The 14,796-nt window shown below is 42.6% G+C and overlaps 1 long non-coding RNA gene across 1 annotated transcript; it reads right to left on the bottom strand.

The window, feature by feature from the left end:
• Window positions 1-604: 604 nt before the first annotated feature.
• Window positions 605-12,905, bottom strand: LOC149361244 (uncharacterized). Its single transcript, XR_016288927.1, has 4 exons — window positions 12,100-12,905; window positions 8,921-9,073; window positions 3,475-3,597; window positions 605-686 (listed from the first exon to the last, which is right to left on the bottom strand). It is a non-coding gene; the product is annotated as an uncharacterized LOC149361244 (long non-coding RNA).
• Window positions 12,906-14,796: the final 1,891 nt, after the last annotated feature.

Below are 14,796 nucleotides of genomic sequence, written 5' to 3'. Positions count from 1 at the left end.
ACATTCTTGGTAACGGAAAGTTACGCTATGCTATGAACGAGAATGAAATCGTTTCTTTGCAACGAATGCTTCTGTTGTGTACTTATTAAAGGTCCCGTAATGTGTATGCATACTTCCTCCGTTCACTTGCAAGTCATCTGATCTAGAACGGAAATAATCTGCATTGTAATTATGTACTATGGAGAGCAAAAATAACAGACCCCTGCCAGCGCGTGCCAATCCGCGCCAAACTGCATGCGAGCACCGCCTGACGAAGCGCTCCTAGTGCCGAGACCAGCGCAGTGGCGTGCGCCCATCTCGAGGAGCACTACGCATTGCGTGCCACTGCGCTTGTCTCAGCATCTGGAGTGCTTCGTCAAGCGGCGCTTGCATGCAGTTTGGCACAGATCGGCACGCGCTGGCAGGGGTGTTATTTTTGCTCTCGATAATACTTTCAGTAGTACGTGCACATGCATCTGTGTATAGCTTCTGCCCAGAACGTTCACTGCAGATATAGCAGTCCACGCAGGGGCCGAGGAAATAAGTATTATGTACAAGACTTTCATGCATTTTATGTATTGCACACGTACAAAGAATGCAACTTAGAATGAAAGAGTGGCAAGTGTTTGGTTGAGTACAAGTACATACGTTTTATTTCCATGACAAATTGCACACATTGTACCTCTAAACATTGCCGTCGGATCCATCTGAAAAGATAAAAAAATCCACATTTAGTAGCCACACAACACCTATTATAAATTTCACAAATACATTTGAACCATCCGCTATTGAACAATCGGCTTTCGTAGAAGCTTGTAAAAGCCATTCACTGAGAACCAAACCAACACGATTCATTGGCTAAAATTCATTTCTCATAACAGTAAACAGGAAAAACCACAGGGCCAGGAAGAAGCAGACAAAATGCGCTTACTCGGACACCACTGTGTGCATGAAAGTCTTTAAGGTTGTCTACAATTTTGTGCAAATATAAAGTAGCTAAGGATGGGTGCCAAATACAATTCAATGCAGATACCTTTCATTACATAGTACTCAATGCACAACTTAGTGAGCAAGGAACATTGGTAACATCTGAAAAAGGCCAGACACTTGCCCACAAGCATGATGATGATTGTGATTTTTGATGGCGCGAGGGAATCTGACACAAAGAGCACCATGGCACAAGGTATTTTCTTCATCTCAAGGTGGGGCAATGAACCATTTGGCAGGCATTTCACCCTAAAGAAGACGAGCACCAGGTGAGGAGAAAGCTTGTACCCATTGGATTGGTGGTTACCCAGCACTTGCCCACAAGCAATAAGAAAGCATACTTCCCCGAAACCTTATGCTTTCAGTCATAGTTTCCATTATCTCAGCATCTGCAAGAAAATGTACTAATCTCTGATGTCAGTGAAAATGCAGCCACAGGTGCTGGTTGCAGCTCACTAAGGTCTTCAAATATCTCTGCAGTGCGCCTCACGAGGAACAGACGCTTAAGTTTCCACAAAGGGCTCCTTGCAGAAATTTAACCGAAGGCCGCTGCCATGTTAACCTTTTCAAAATGATGGCCCAGAAAGACAAAGTGTAGTCATGTGTCTGATGTAGAAAAAGGATGAAGGCATGAATCTTGCAGCTTCTTCAACAGCTGTGATGTGTTTGTAACTGGTATCGCTTGGTTTGGTTATTAGGGTTTAACGTCCCAAGGCAACTCAGGCTATGAGGGACGCCGTGTTGAAGGGCTCCGGAAATTTCGACCACCTGGGGTTTTTTAATGTGCACTGACATCGCACAGCACACGGGCCTCTAGAATTTCTCCTCCATCGAAACTTGGCCGCCGCGGCCGGGATCGAACCCGCGTCTTTCGGGTCAGCAGCCGAGCGCCGTAACCACTGAGCCACCGCGGCAGGACTGTTGCTGGTATTGCTTCGCACAGCTTCAGTCTTCTCTTTGACATTTCGTGAAATCATTCCATATCTGTGAAAGATCTCACTCACAAACATTTTGGTTCTAATGAAGGAGCAAAAAAGACCCATGTCCTAGGCCTTTTTTTGTGACACTAAAGGAAGGCTCGCTTTTAGGGTCATTATTACGAAGAGGTCCATGTGGCAACAAACTTTGAAACAATTTCTGCAAGGGCTGAGTGTTCTGAAGCCTAAGAATTTCTCATGAGGCGCCCTGTAGATTGAGTGCTCTGAAGCCTAAGAATCTCTCATGAGGTGCCCTGCAGATGCATCAGAACACCTAAGTAAGCTTTTACTGGGTCCTGTAAGTGCTATGTCATTTGACATTAAGGGTATGTACTTTTCCTCGACACATGCAGTGATGATGTATATGTCGAGCGAAAGCATAAAAGACTTCGAAGAGTTGCGCTTCCAGATTGCTTGCGGAGGAAAGCACAAGGGTGGCCATGCTCAGCTGTTACCTTTGCTTCTTTTTTGTTGAGTTCTGCAGTGAGTACTACGTAATGACAGAAGGTATCTTCATCGACTCATGTTTAACATCTGTCTGTGCGACCTCCATCTTGCACGACACGACAGGCAACTCCATAATGTCCTTCATGCACCGAGTGTCAGTGTGTTCTGTCAGCTTCCTGGTCCTGTGTTTTCTGTTCTTAAAGTAATAACTGCCTTCATTCTCCATTCCATGAAGCCTGAATGTGCTACACTGGGTTGCTCCATGCGTCATGCAGTAACCTGGCGATTTGTTTCATACATCGGAGGCACTCAGGTCGCAAGCCATGCTTACTATATTCAACAGATAAGTGTACATGTGAGACATATCATTTATAACCAATTTTAACAGTGGTATTTCGTGCAAGAGTATCTAAATGCTACTCAATTTTTGCTCAAATTTTCAGATACACACTCTTATTCAGATTAAAAACATAATTTGGCTACTGTGCTCTCGTGATGCCACGTCTTGAGTTTGCATCAGTAGCTTAGAATAGTGCCTCTGTTACCTCTGGCGATGAAATCGAAAATGTTCAGCAGAAGATTGTATGCATCCTTTGTGATAGATATATTGAGCGCTGTCGTTTCTAAGACTACGACTTTCTTCTAGCAGACCTTGGTATGTCTACTCTTTATGACATGGATTTTCTACATAAAGTTGTGCTCGGCTCTATTGACTGTGAGCCGTAATTGATGTCACTGCGATTTCGTGTGCCTCAGGGAAAAACCACCAAATGCTATGATAGATTTTATCCTGACATGCATGCCATTTCGCCAATGACTCGTTTGCAAATAACACAATTCAACTTTTTATGACACAGAAATATTTGCCTAATTTGCTGTTTTCATTGTTTATTCATTATGCTTGTTTTTCTTTACTATTATTACCATCGTATTTATGACCAATTTTCTGTATTATGTCTGTTCACGTCATGGTGTTTGTATTGACTTAGTGTGCACTCGTTTAGGCCAATTGGCTGTTCAGGCACATTTAAAATAAAATATCTAACTATCTATTTAAGCAGAAGCATAGCACCAAGGTACTCACCAACTGTTTGAAGCACTGTGCACAAGTTCTCGTGCCAACATGAATACAGGTACTTTGGAATGCACACTGTCCAAGTCTTCATCATGCCATGCCGCTCCGACTCTCTGGTAGCAAAATTTTCCACTAAAAAAAAGAGCAATTTTGTTTATGTTAGACCCGTAATATTAAATTTTACTATATACTAGGTACTCCTCATCATACTACCCCAGACTAAACCATACACCAGTGATCATCATGTTTTAATTTTGTTGTATATGATCACAAAATGTGGTGTAATTAACATGCTAGAAATTCTGGTCAAAATAAATCTGACAAAGTATTGTTTAAAAAAATCTGGGCACAAGGAAGAAGGAAGCTAGCCAGATAGCCTGGACGAATGTTTTCAGTTTCATGCAAGCATCAGTACCCTTGCACACAAAATGTACAATTTAGTGGGTTTACCCTTCCAGAATGGAATTTCATGCTGCAACCCAATGCGAAAAATATTTTTAACTTCTATTCCAGACAAAGGAAAGAAAATTGCTCTGGTTTTTCTTCACAAGCCTCTGCAAGTATACAATTCAGTGAACCTACTCTGCAAGTACGTGAACCTACCAGCACGAGACAATGACAGGAAAGGAGACAAAGCAGGCGCTGACTCGCAACTGAAGTTTATTGAAGTAAACAGGGACTACATAGAAAAGCCAAACAACACCACAAACCACGCAGTTACAGATATGCTATACCACAACATGAGTAAAAGATCGCTCTTAACGTTCCTCTCATCTAGATAGTCCAACTCGTTGCATATTAACACGATGGACAGCACACTCACAGATTTGTCACCGAGTCATAAGATGTGTCTAGCCTCGATAATTTTCCTGTTAATCTGCTCCGAATGTATCGCCAAAATGAGTGTTGCCAAAAGGAATGGCTAGCAGCCTTCACATTCCTTGCGATGTACAGATAAGTTAGAACCCCTACCAATATCCAAATATCTCTTGTGCTCCCGTAGTCTTACATTCAGACACCTTCGAGTTTGACCAACATAAACCCAACCCCAAGATAACAGTATCCGATACACCACATACATTTTACAAGGCACATATGCTTTTCCCGGACCAAATTCACAAAATTATTCTTAACAATTTTACAGTTTGTAGACAACTTATTAGGGGCCAAGAGCACCATTTCTGCGTCATACCTTCTGACCACATTTTTCAAATTGTGCGACAATCTACGTATGCACAGTAACACAGTCAATCTTTTGGTATCTCGATGGCTGGCCCCGGCCGTATCCTGCCAATCCCTGTGAAGGGGTTTTAGCTTTAACATGCTAAAGGGAAGAATGGCGCAGCATCAAGTAATAAGGACAGCAGGACAAGCACACGCACAAGTGCCAACCTTGGAGTGTATACAGAATCCAAGAGCACGTGCTTGACAATCAGCACTGACAGTCAAGGAAATGAGAAAACACTGATTTGAACATTCAAGATTGAATGAGCCCGACCCTTGACTGCCAACGCTGAATGTCAAGCACACGCTCTTGGATTCTGTATCTGCTCCAAGGTTGGCACTAATGCGTGTGTGCTCTCCTGCTGTCCTCGTTACATGATGCTATGCCATTCTTACCTTTAGCATGTCTGACCAACTTGATCAATCTTATACGCTCAGCTTTAACAATTTATCACACACTCCTGCAATAGCATGGTTGGGGAATAATGCTTTCGTAAGCCTTAAAATCTGCTCTTGGAGACCACTTGTCATGCTGTGAAAGCATCACTTGATCAATACCGAGCCTAGCCTAGATGACGCAATGCTATCTTTCACTAGCTTAGAATGGTTCGGCCAATAGTCAAGTAGCTGCTTGACACTCCTGGGTGATTATCGGCAGCATACATGGCATGTGCAGAACATCAAGGTGAAGCCCAGAAACTGCAGCTCTTTTTGATGAGACATTTCCTCTAAGGAAATGCTAAGTTGAAGAAAGGCCTTGCTCCTTAAACAACTTGACAATATGCACAGGTCCCACACTATCGCAACCTTTTGTAAAAGACCAGAAAATCAGACGCAGTGAAAGATTTTCCCCCAGCCCATGCAAGTTCTTGGCAATCACTCCATCCACCCTGCTTACGAGAATATTACTTAGCACAGAGGCATTCAATCGATACATATACTAGACTTTTGAACATATGCCGCACAGCCATACTCCAGAAACATGCTCTTCAAATAAAAGGAGGTAAGTCTAAAAAAAAGACTATTACGCACCTGTTCCTAAACACAAGCTTATCATTGTGCTCCGATATACACATTCACAAGCTTTTCATAAGGTCCTCATACGGGATGGAATAAAATAGTTCTACATCGACACTAACCACCAGACAATCTGCTGGATTGCCATTCTTCAGATACTCAACCACGCTGCGAATTTAGTACAAGAAACGGATCTTCAAGATGCGAAGTAGACAAAGGCTTTTGCAAATAACCAGACAAAATTTTGCAAGAACCCTTTTCTGAAATTTATCTGAAGAGCATGCTAGTGAATAGCATTTATTTTAAGAGCATGGCTGTAGAGTACTGCAGTGTGGTATGTGTTCAAAAATCTGGTATATGTAGTGGTTCCAAGATGGGCCTTGTGCTAAGAGATATATTAAGTAGGGTGTATAGAATGATTGTCAAAGACTTGCATGGACTGGGGGAAAAAATCTTTTGCTATGTTGATTTTGTGGTCTTTTACAAGGGTTCTGATAATTTGGGATGTGAACATATCCTCAAGCTGTTTAACCCATTGGCGCCCAGCATACTTTTAAAAGTACAGTTTATTTTTTTATAATTTCACCACCAAAGACTGCAATTTTCTTTTCAAGTAGGGCATTCTTTTGTCAACAGGGGATTGGCCAACCACCCTTAACTAATTTGGCGCACTTCCTCTGCTCAGTATGTTAGCTTTCCGTGGTGAAACTTCAGGATGTTTGTTTCCCACGAAGTGCACCGGTAGTTGCTTGCTTATAATTTTCTCACGGCCGCATTCATGTACATATTACGCTAGTTTCAAGTATAGAGCAGCACGAAAGACGAAAGTAAACAACGGATGCTTTGAATGTCCCGCACCTTTGGCATTTTTTGCTCTGTGATGATTTATATACTGCTGTACTTTCTATAGTACACTGGGTCTTCCTGTGTGCAGAACGGCGCCTATTTATTCCAGTTCATAGATCTTATAGTTACTTCCAATTTTTCGGAAAAAATCACTGTCTGCTCAGCAAGGCCTCGGAGGCTGCTGTACTTGCAGCTAGCGGTCTTGAGTTTAATGATGGTATGATTTTAATTGGTTGTAATAAAGTTTGGTTATAAGAAGAGAAGGTTCTGCCGAGCAGACAGTTACTGTTATGCCATTCACACCGTCTGCGCAAAGCACTTGAGTTCAGAAATGAAACTTTTAGAAGCGCGTGTTGTCCTGTCGTCACCTGAGGTGATTTAAACCCTCAGTGACCATTTCATCTTTTTTAAAAATTTTTTTACCTCTCAAGACATTCTTGTAACGCTCCACTGGGAGGAATTTAGGGCTAGAGGAACCGTTCGCCAAAACAGGTTTAGGAAGTGTCCACTCAGGCCAAAGAAAGCGATGAAATAGAAGCAGCCATGAAACATCGATTCTTGCTTCAGTAGTATAGGTTACATGCCTTTATTGAAGTCTACGATCAACAGTATAGTAACTATGGCTTGCAACTATAACAGCAGTGAGCCTACGTGTTTTGTAGAGTGGTGGTTGCCTACAGCACAAGAAAAACAGATTTTTTTAAAGCCAGAACTCCTTTCCTTTTACAACAGTGGTATGGCACGTGTTGACCTTTCGCACCAAGCCGTCTACTGCCAGTATATCAGCATCAGGGACAAAAAGTGATAGTGGTTGTTGACACCAAAGCTCAACTTTGCAATTGTGAAAGCCTGAACAATCGACCAAATTGCTAGAGACGAGCCTGCTGACTATTTTTGCTTTGGTAAGAACGTTACTCATTATTATCTACACCTTGACATGCAGTAACCAGCGGTTCGCAGACACTCTGGCTCAATCGTATCTGATGCTTCTTTGAAAAGGAGAAAGCTTTCCGTGCAAAGTAGGATAACTGCGGTGCCAGTATAGCCAGAAAATATTCATGAGGGCCTGCAAGAAGTGTTATATCACCCTGCGTAAAAATCGCAGACATAATAACAAAATTCACGCCAGCAATGGGAATGCAGTGAAGTAGCCACATGTGCTATGGGGAAGACCCAGTGACCTGTGTAACCTCTGGAAGGAATAAAGCAATCGTGACGAAATTTCAGCAATCTCTTTTTCTATATATGAGAGTATTATGTGCTAAAAATGAAAAAAATCCCTCAGCTAGATTTTTCTTGGTCCCTAATGGGTTAAGGAGCAAGGCCTTTGTCTTAGGTTTACCTTGGAGCAAATGTCGCCACAAAAAGAGCTGCGGTTTCTGGACCTTACCTTGATAAGTTGATCTGCACACACCATGTGTGCTGGTGATATTCACCCAGGAGTGTTAAGCTGCTACTTGGACACAGGTTGGCTATTACAAGCTAGTGAAAGATAGCATTGGACTGTCAAGCCTGGGCTCCGAATTGATGAAGTCATGCTTTCACAGCACGACGACTAGTTTCCAAGAGCACATTTTAGGTTAATGAACACAGGATTTCCTAACCATGTTATTGCAAGAGCATACAATAAGTTGTTAAAGAATCCGAAAGCTTTTCACGGCGACCGGCGCAATCAGGCCGGGGCCAGCCAGCGAGATGCCAAAAGACCGGTTGTGTTACCGTACGTACATAGATTGTCGTACAAATTGAAAAATGCGGCCAGAAGGTATGATGGAAAAGCGATTTTCTTGGCCCCTAATAAGTTGTTTAAAATATGTAAAATTGTTAAGAATAATTCTGTGAATGTGGCTAGAGAAAAGCACACATGCGGAGTGAAATGTATATGTACCTTGTAAAATGAACATGGTATCAGACACTGTATCTTGTGGTCGGGTCTATATAGGTCAAACTGGAAGGTGTATCAATGTAAGATTACAGGAGCACAAGAGGGTAGGGGTTCTAACTTTTCTGTATATTGCAAGGAATGTGAAGGCTGCTACCCTTTCCTTTTGGCAGCACACATTTTGGCAGTAAATTCAGAGAAGATTAAATGGTAGATTATTGAGGCTAGACACACCTTACGACTCGGTGACTAATGTGCAAATGTGTTGTCTATCGCACTAACACGCAATGCGTTGGACTATCTCGATCAGGGGAATGTTCAGGGGCATTGACTCATGTTGTCATGTATGCTTATCTGTAATTGTGTGGTTTGTGGTGTTGCTTGGCTTCTTCATGTATTCGCTATTCACTTCAATAAACTATGGCCGCGACTCAGCGACTGCCTTGTCTCGTCTTTCGCACTGGTAGATTCACCATGATGTCTCACCTCTGCAGAAATCCAACACGACATTTTCCTCTTCACACTTGAGGTTCAGTGCATAATAAGGCCAACGCCAGTCATCCGCAAGAAAAGTTCATGGCTCCATTAACACCGCCTCCTGCTTACAAGACACAGTGCGGCATTCATTGTAGATTCTACCTGCAACACAGAACGCAAAGTTTTAGTTTGAGTGGACTAAACTAGGAAAGAAGCACAAAATATCTACAGCCATACGGCCGAGCTGAAAGAAACAGAGGGTAGTGTAATAGTGAATATACTGATATAGTTTTGTGTAACATCTTCTGTTCATATAAAATGTACACTTTTTTTTCTTATTCTGACGCCTGGGTACGCTATTTTGTGCACTTATTGCATGGGCCCGAACTAGCAGCTTGCTAAGGGCCCAGATGCTTTTATCACCCTGTTTGTATAACCTTAATCCAAAATGAATAAACTGATACTGATATTGCATGCAAGATATATGCATGATATATTGTGATATTCAACGCTGCTACCATTGGCTTAGCCAGCTATTTATGCATAACAAAAAATGCAGTATCACATAAATACTGATACAGTACTATTAGTGTTAATATTAGCAGTGCAGGTTCGATGAAAAAAAAGGGGCCTAGTGCTAGCTGCCATTCCCACAGCAGGCTTGTGACCAATCGCCAGTTTAAAGGAATGACTGAAAAGGGAGAGAGCCAGCAGAAAGACAGGCATAAAAGGACTTAGGATACAATAGGCAGGCAAAGTTATTTAGACAGCAACCACAAAAGAAACATTAACACCGAAGTAAAGATGTACAAGACCAACCATACCATTGTGCAGAGTGGAAAACTTAACCTGATTTAGCTCAAAATATATTTTCATATATACTTGTGCAATAAAGTGATTACATTCATTAATAGCATAACTGACCGACTGAAACCAAAACAGGGACGAAGGGCGGTGAATGAGCCCTAGGCGTGATGCTTTTGCCTTCCTAGTGGGACACAGAAGGATCATTCAGTTGAACATTGGGTCTCTGAGATTAATATGTAGTTTAATATTAGCGGAAAAATAGAAGCAGTAACAACAAAGCAAGCCATGTAGCTGAACATTCTTCTATGCACATGAGGAAAAAAAAGCATTATGAATAACCAAGTATGCAATGTCTGTCGCTGCACATTTCTTCACACACGTGTCTAAAACATATGCGCATGATTTTCCACAAGAGAGTGTCTTGTTTAGATGGGTTACCTGCTATGGCAGTAGTACACAATCAGACTGGAATGAAATGCAAACAGTGCCTACGAACAAGACAAATTATTTCACCTGTGTGATTACAGCTTGAGTATGCAGCTAGCATGATTCCTGTTTCAGGATAAGAGATCTACCTAATACACATATATGAACCCTTTCTAAATGTATACCTCGCTGCAAAGTAGAAAAGTACTGCACATTTATGTTCGCATTTCGTTCCGGCCTAACTGTAAATGCATAACGTCTGTCTAATGCATATCATTATCAGTCAAGGCTGTCACTTCCAACACCAAGCAGATATGTGAAACCTGTAAGAACTCCCTGAAGGCAAGAGTCTGGAGACAAGCTTCTAGACCCACTCTGAAGGATGTAGATCTGGTGTTTAGTGTGGCATATAATTACGTCTGCATTAATAGCGAGCATGTAAGGCCAATACAAGGTGCTTCTGAATTTGGTCGCCTAAAATTTGCTTGGGAGAACGCAAAATAACGCTAAAGAGCAATCCATAGACACAATATTGCATGCTGAATAAACAACAAGAAAAAAAGAAGGCAATGCTCTGGAAGCACCTTCCGTCATTCAAGACAAAAATGATGAGGCATGTTGATGCTGCTGGTTGAACAATAGAAAAAAAAGACTACTGCTTACTTACAATAAACGCTTTCTCTGAGCAAGCAATGAAAGAGAGCTGTAACTCATGAAACCTCACGCCATTCTTTTTACAAAAAAGGAATTTAATAGGTTGCAATGCAAGAATCCCGGCCATAATAGTATTCTCCTCACACTTGGGTTACACAGCATGTGTTTTTGCATGTGTTCATTTTGAAGCTTTATGCGGTTGAAGCGACACAAAATATTTACTTCCCCATGAACCTGTGCGTGTAGCATAATCACAGAAAATATGTTTTACACTGGACAGAAATACAACAGCATAGTGGCGTGACTGACAGACAACAGGCTTCAGGGACAGTGCAAGACAATGATCTGAAATCCTACACAACAGACCTGCGACATTACAATGGCTAAATCCTTGATAGTAGTATTTAACAGCCATCTAAATGCTCGTGTGCAACAGGTGGGAGCGCTTTACTGCGAAGCAACAGTAAACCTTTGCCACTAGTCTAAACAAAAGTGCGCCTCATCGCGACTTCCACTAAACTTTTTTGCTCCCAGTGCGACATCATCTTAACATAAACAATGCATGTCATCTCTGTTCCGGACTGCCAATCAGCCTCGAGAAGACAAAGATGCTTATAAAAAAAGAACAAAGCAACAAGCTCTCAAACCTTACAGTGAACATAGAAGTAGCAGAACCATGTAACCTAGCCAATAGTTCAAAGCTAAGCAGCAGAAGAAAATATGTTAAGGCCAGGACTGAGCAAACAGAAAATCATGGAGGAAACCTAAAAGCAGCAAGAAGCAATGAGAGTGGAGTTGCCTTGACGTTCATTGTCAATACCTACTGCTCAAAGTAAAGGAAACCAGGGTATAAGAAATACAGCATTTCATATTATGCTTTGAGCAAATGCAGTGAGAATGAAACAGGGTAAAGACTTGTCTTATAACATTTTCACTCTTTACTTTGCACCAGAGGAAAATAAATTTGTGTGCAGTTCACCTACTGCTTGGCACTGTCCTAGAAGGAATGAATCCAGGTCTCGAAAAGTCTACAGAGAGGATACTGATGCTGCATGTGCATTTCTCTCTAGACTCCCTCGTTTATTCCTTCCCGTAGGTTCAGGAGTCCACCTAGAGAAGTGAGACAGTTACTGCCCCATTTTCTTTCCTCAAAAACCAATTTTCATTTCATTTCTCTGAACTGTCCTGAAATGTGTATAAGTTACCAATTTTTTTAGTGCCCAATTACATACTGTAATTTTTGCAAGGAATATGAACAGAAAAACAAGGATGAACAGGAAAAAAAATGTCTGGAATGGTACCTTTGGTAACTTGGCACCTGGACAAACAGCCGACCCACTGGGCGTCCCCAGGGTCTCTGCTGCGAGGCGTCCCTTGCAACAGTAGCCGGTTGTCCAGATCCAAAGGAACCATGCGAATGATTACCGAAAAGTTTAAGGACAGCAGATGCATGAACACAAAACAGCTTTTCAGCACTGTTGCAGTGGGATGAACGGTTCCAAATTTCTAGACTATACCTGGTAATAAATAAATTATCAGAAGACCATCTCGAGCGCAGAATGATCTCAAATAGAGTTCAGTAAAGCAGAAAGTTGGGCTAGTTGGTACCGATCCATCTAAAAACGGAGCACAGAAAAACACGCAGAACACAGGGAGAGCGGACAGGACAAGCACATTCAACACGCACTACCAACATGGACAGCTTGTGCTTAATTGAATCGAAAAGTTTACGCTGACCGACCAATGTTACTTCAAATAGAGACAGAAAGCGCATGCACGTTGTGCTGATGTTACCGTGAACATAACATGCGACGAGACACAGGGTTACAATACAAACAAAAAACCGCTTTCAAAATTTGAGAACAAATTGCTCACCTTCTCACAAGTTCACCAAACCGGAGACGATGCCGTGTGGCTGCCGCCAGTCACTCGTGATGCCCAGAAACAGTATAAATGCAATGCCGCTGACTTTCCTTGAGCAATTTTCAGTCGATTAAACTTCGAACTGTTCGCACCGATCACCGTTCACCTCACCAAGCATGTGTGCACGGAGGAAGTAAAATTCATGCGGGCAAGTCAGCCGCGCAAAACTCCGAGCACGATGCCATTTGCAAAGCTATGGTGGCTAACAGAGCTGCACGGGAAACTCATAGCCCCATTCGCGTATTCGCGTCTGCAAAAGCGCACCACCTTGAAAACATATCAGATGTATTTAATTTTACCGTAGCTTTTTTAGCTGACAACTTGAATGGTTTTACATATTAAAATTTTCTTTTCGTTTCATGAGCGTTGTTACCACAAGAGCGCAGGGCATGCAGCTTGGCCATGACGAGTCGAAGCGCTAGCCAAGCCCGCAGTCGGAACTACAGCACTGTAGTCGGAACCAAGCGCGGAGTTGCGGAGTATGTGTGGTGTTGAGTGAACAGGTGCTTTAGAACGGTTTTTGTTCTTCCGTGTTCGCTGCGTGCGTCCTGCGCGCTGTATTGTCGTTACGGTGTGTGTATGTGTGCGGCCCGTACGCCGCATTGGAGTGTACAACCGCTTGCTGTCCCATGCGGCATCGATGCATAGTAAAACGACCGTGCAGAATGTGCGTCACAGTGCCAGTGGCCCTGCACGAAAGAAGAGACTTGAAGCCGGCGGAAAAGCTGTTCACCCTCGTGGGACTGCAAGAATCTGGCGAGGAGCAGTCGACACGCGTTTCGGTGGATGATTGCGTTTATCAAGCTAAAAAATTCAGCACTGGCCAATAGCACTGATGAGCTGCTGCTGCGTCATGATAAACACCTGTCTAAAGTTTATTACAAGCTTGTTGGATGTGAACGTGGCCTTGAGTGGTATTCGTCGAGCAGCGGCCCTCAGGAGGTGGAACCAGTCGATACCTGAAGACGATCACTGTTTACCCGCGCCCTGGCGCCTCGCTTCCAACCGCATGCGTTGGCGTTATTTATATCTGAATTTCACACGTAGTTGAACTTTCGCAAATATTACAGCCGCATCTTTCAAACGTGCCGTGTGAAGAGGACCCTTTTTCATATTTTTTGTGGGAGGGGGTGGGGGAATGAGCGGCTGCTCAAATGTCATTCTTTATTATTTTGAGCTTATTTTCCATATATGTGCCAGGTTGGCCCATTCTTGCCTCTTGGTTGCATGTAAGCAATGCATTTATTGGGCATAAATTTCTTTGCTGTTGTATTGGCACAGGGTTAATGATTCTCATTGTATTGTGGTGACACATCATTGTATGCACTCCTTGCAGAATGTCTAAGGGGGTAATAATTTACTGAGCAGAGAGTATACCTTGTGATAAATGCGAGGAACATTACTGATTTACTTCACACTTGGCATGTTCCATTGTCGTTAGTGGTTACGTATGCCTTGCCTGCTGCTTTCTAGCTGCTCCACTTTGCAGCTTTTTTCTGTCCACTATTTACTGGTCAACATGGTAAAATAAACTGAGCATAATGCATGCTTGCTGAGACTTAGCTTAGACTACAATTCATTTATTTACTCTCAGGGCCTATCAGCGCCAGATAGAGGAGTGGGTGGCTAACAAAAATGCATGTGTAATAGGCAGATTAGTTAAGGTGATTATACACCGCATACTTGAAGGCGTCGGATGCAGTGATGGACATGAAGAAGGCAGAGAAGACGTGACAGTTGGAAACGTAGAAAAGTAGAGATCTGCGTGAGCTTGCACATGACTTAAGGTGAACACTAGCAAAAAAGAAGGTGCAGAGGACTGAGGCCAGAGTTAAAGCTAGTTTAACAAAGAAAAGAACCTCTCAGCAAGCCAAAATGAGCACATGCAAGCAGTTACGTAAACATGGAACATTAAAGTTTTTGGATGGAATAAAAGCCAAGGCACATTGCTCATTGTGACGTTGCTTAAAAAGTGGGTGTCTAGTTGTTCACCTTCATATCCGGTCCTTCCACACCTAGCAACTGAAATGCCATCAATGAGGAGCATCTCCAATCACTCTAATTGCATGGGAGGT

Source organism: Amblyomma mixtum, chromosome 2, assembly GCF_055824585.1.
Source record: "Amblyomma mixtum isolate Tamu chromosome 2, ASM5582458v1, whole genome shotgun sequence".
In the NCBI taxonomy this organism is placed as follows: Eukaryota; Metazoa; Arthropoda; class Arachnida; order Ixodida; family Ixodidae; genus Amblyomma; species Amblyomma mixtum.
The sequence above is the reverse complement of the archived record's forward strand: the minus strand, read 5'-3'. Positions and strand labels throughout refer to the sequence as shown.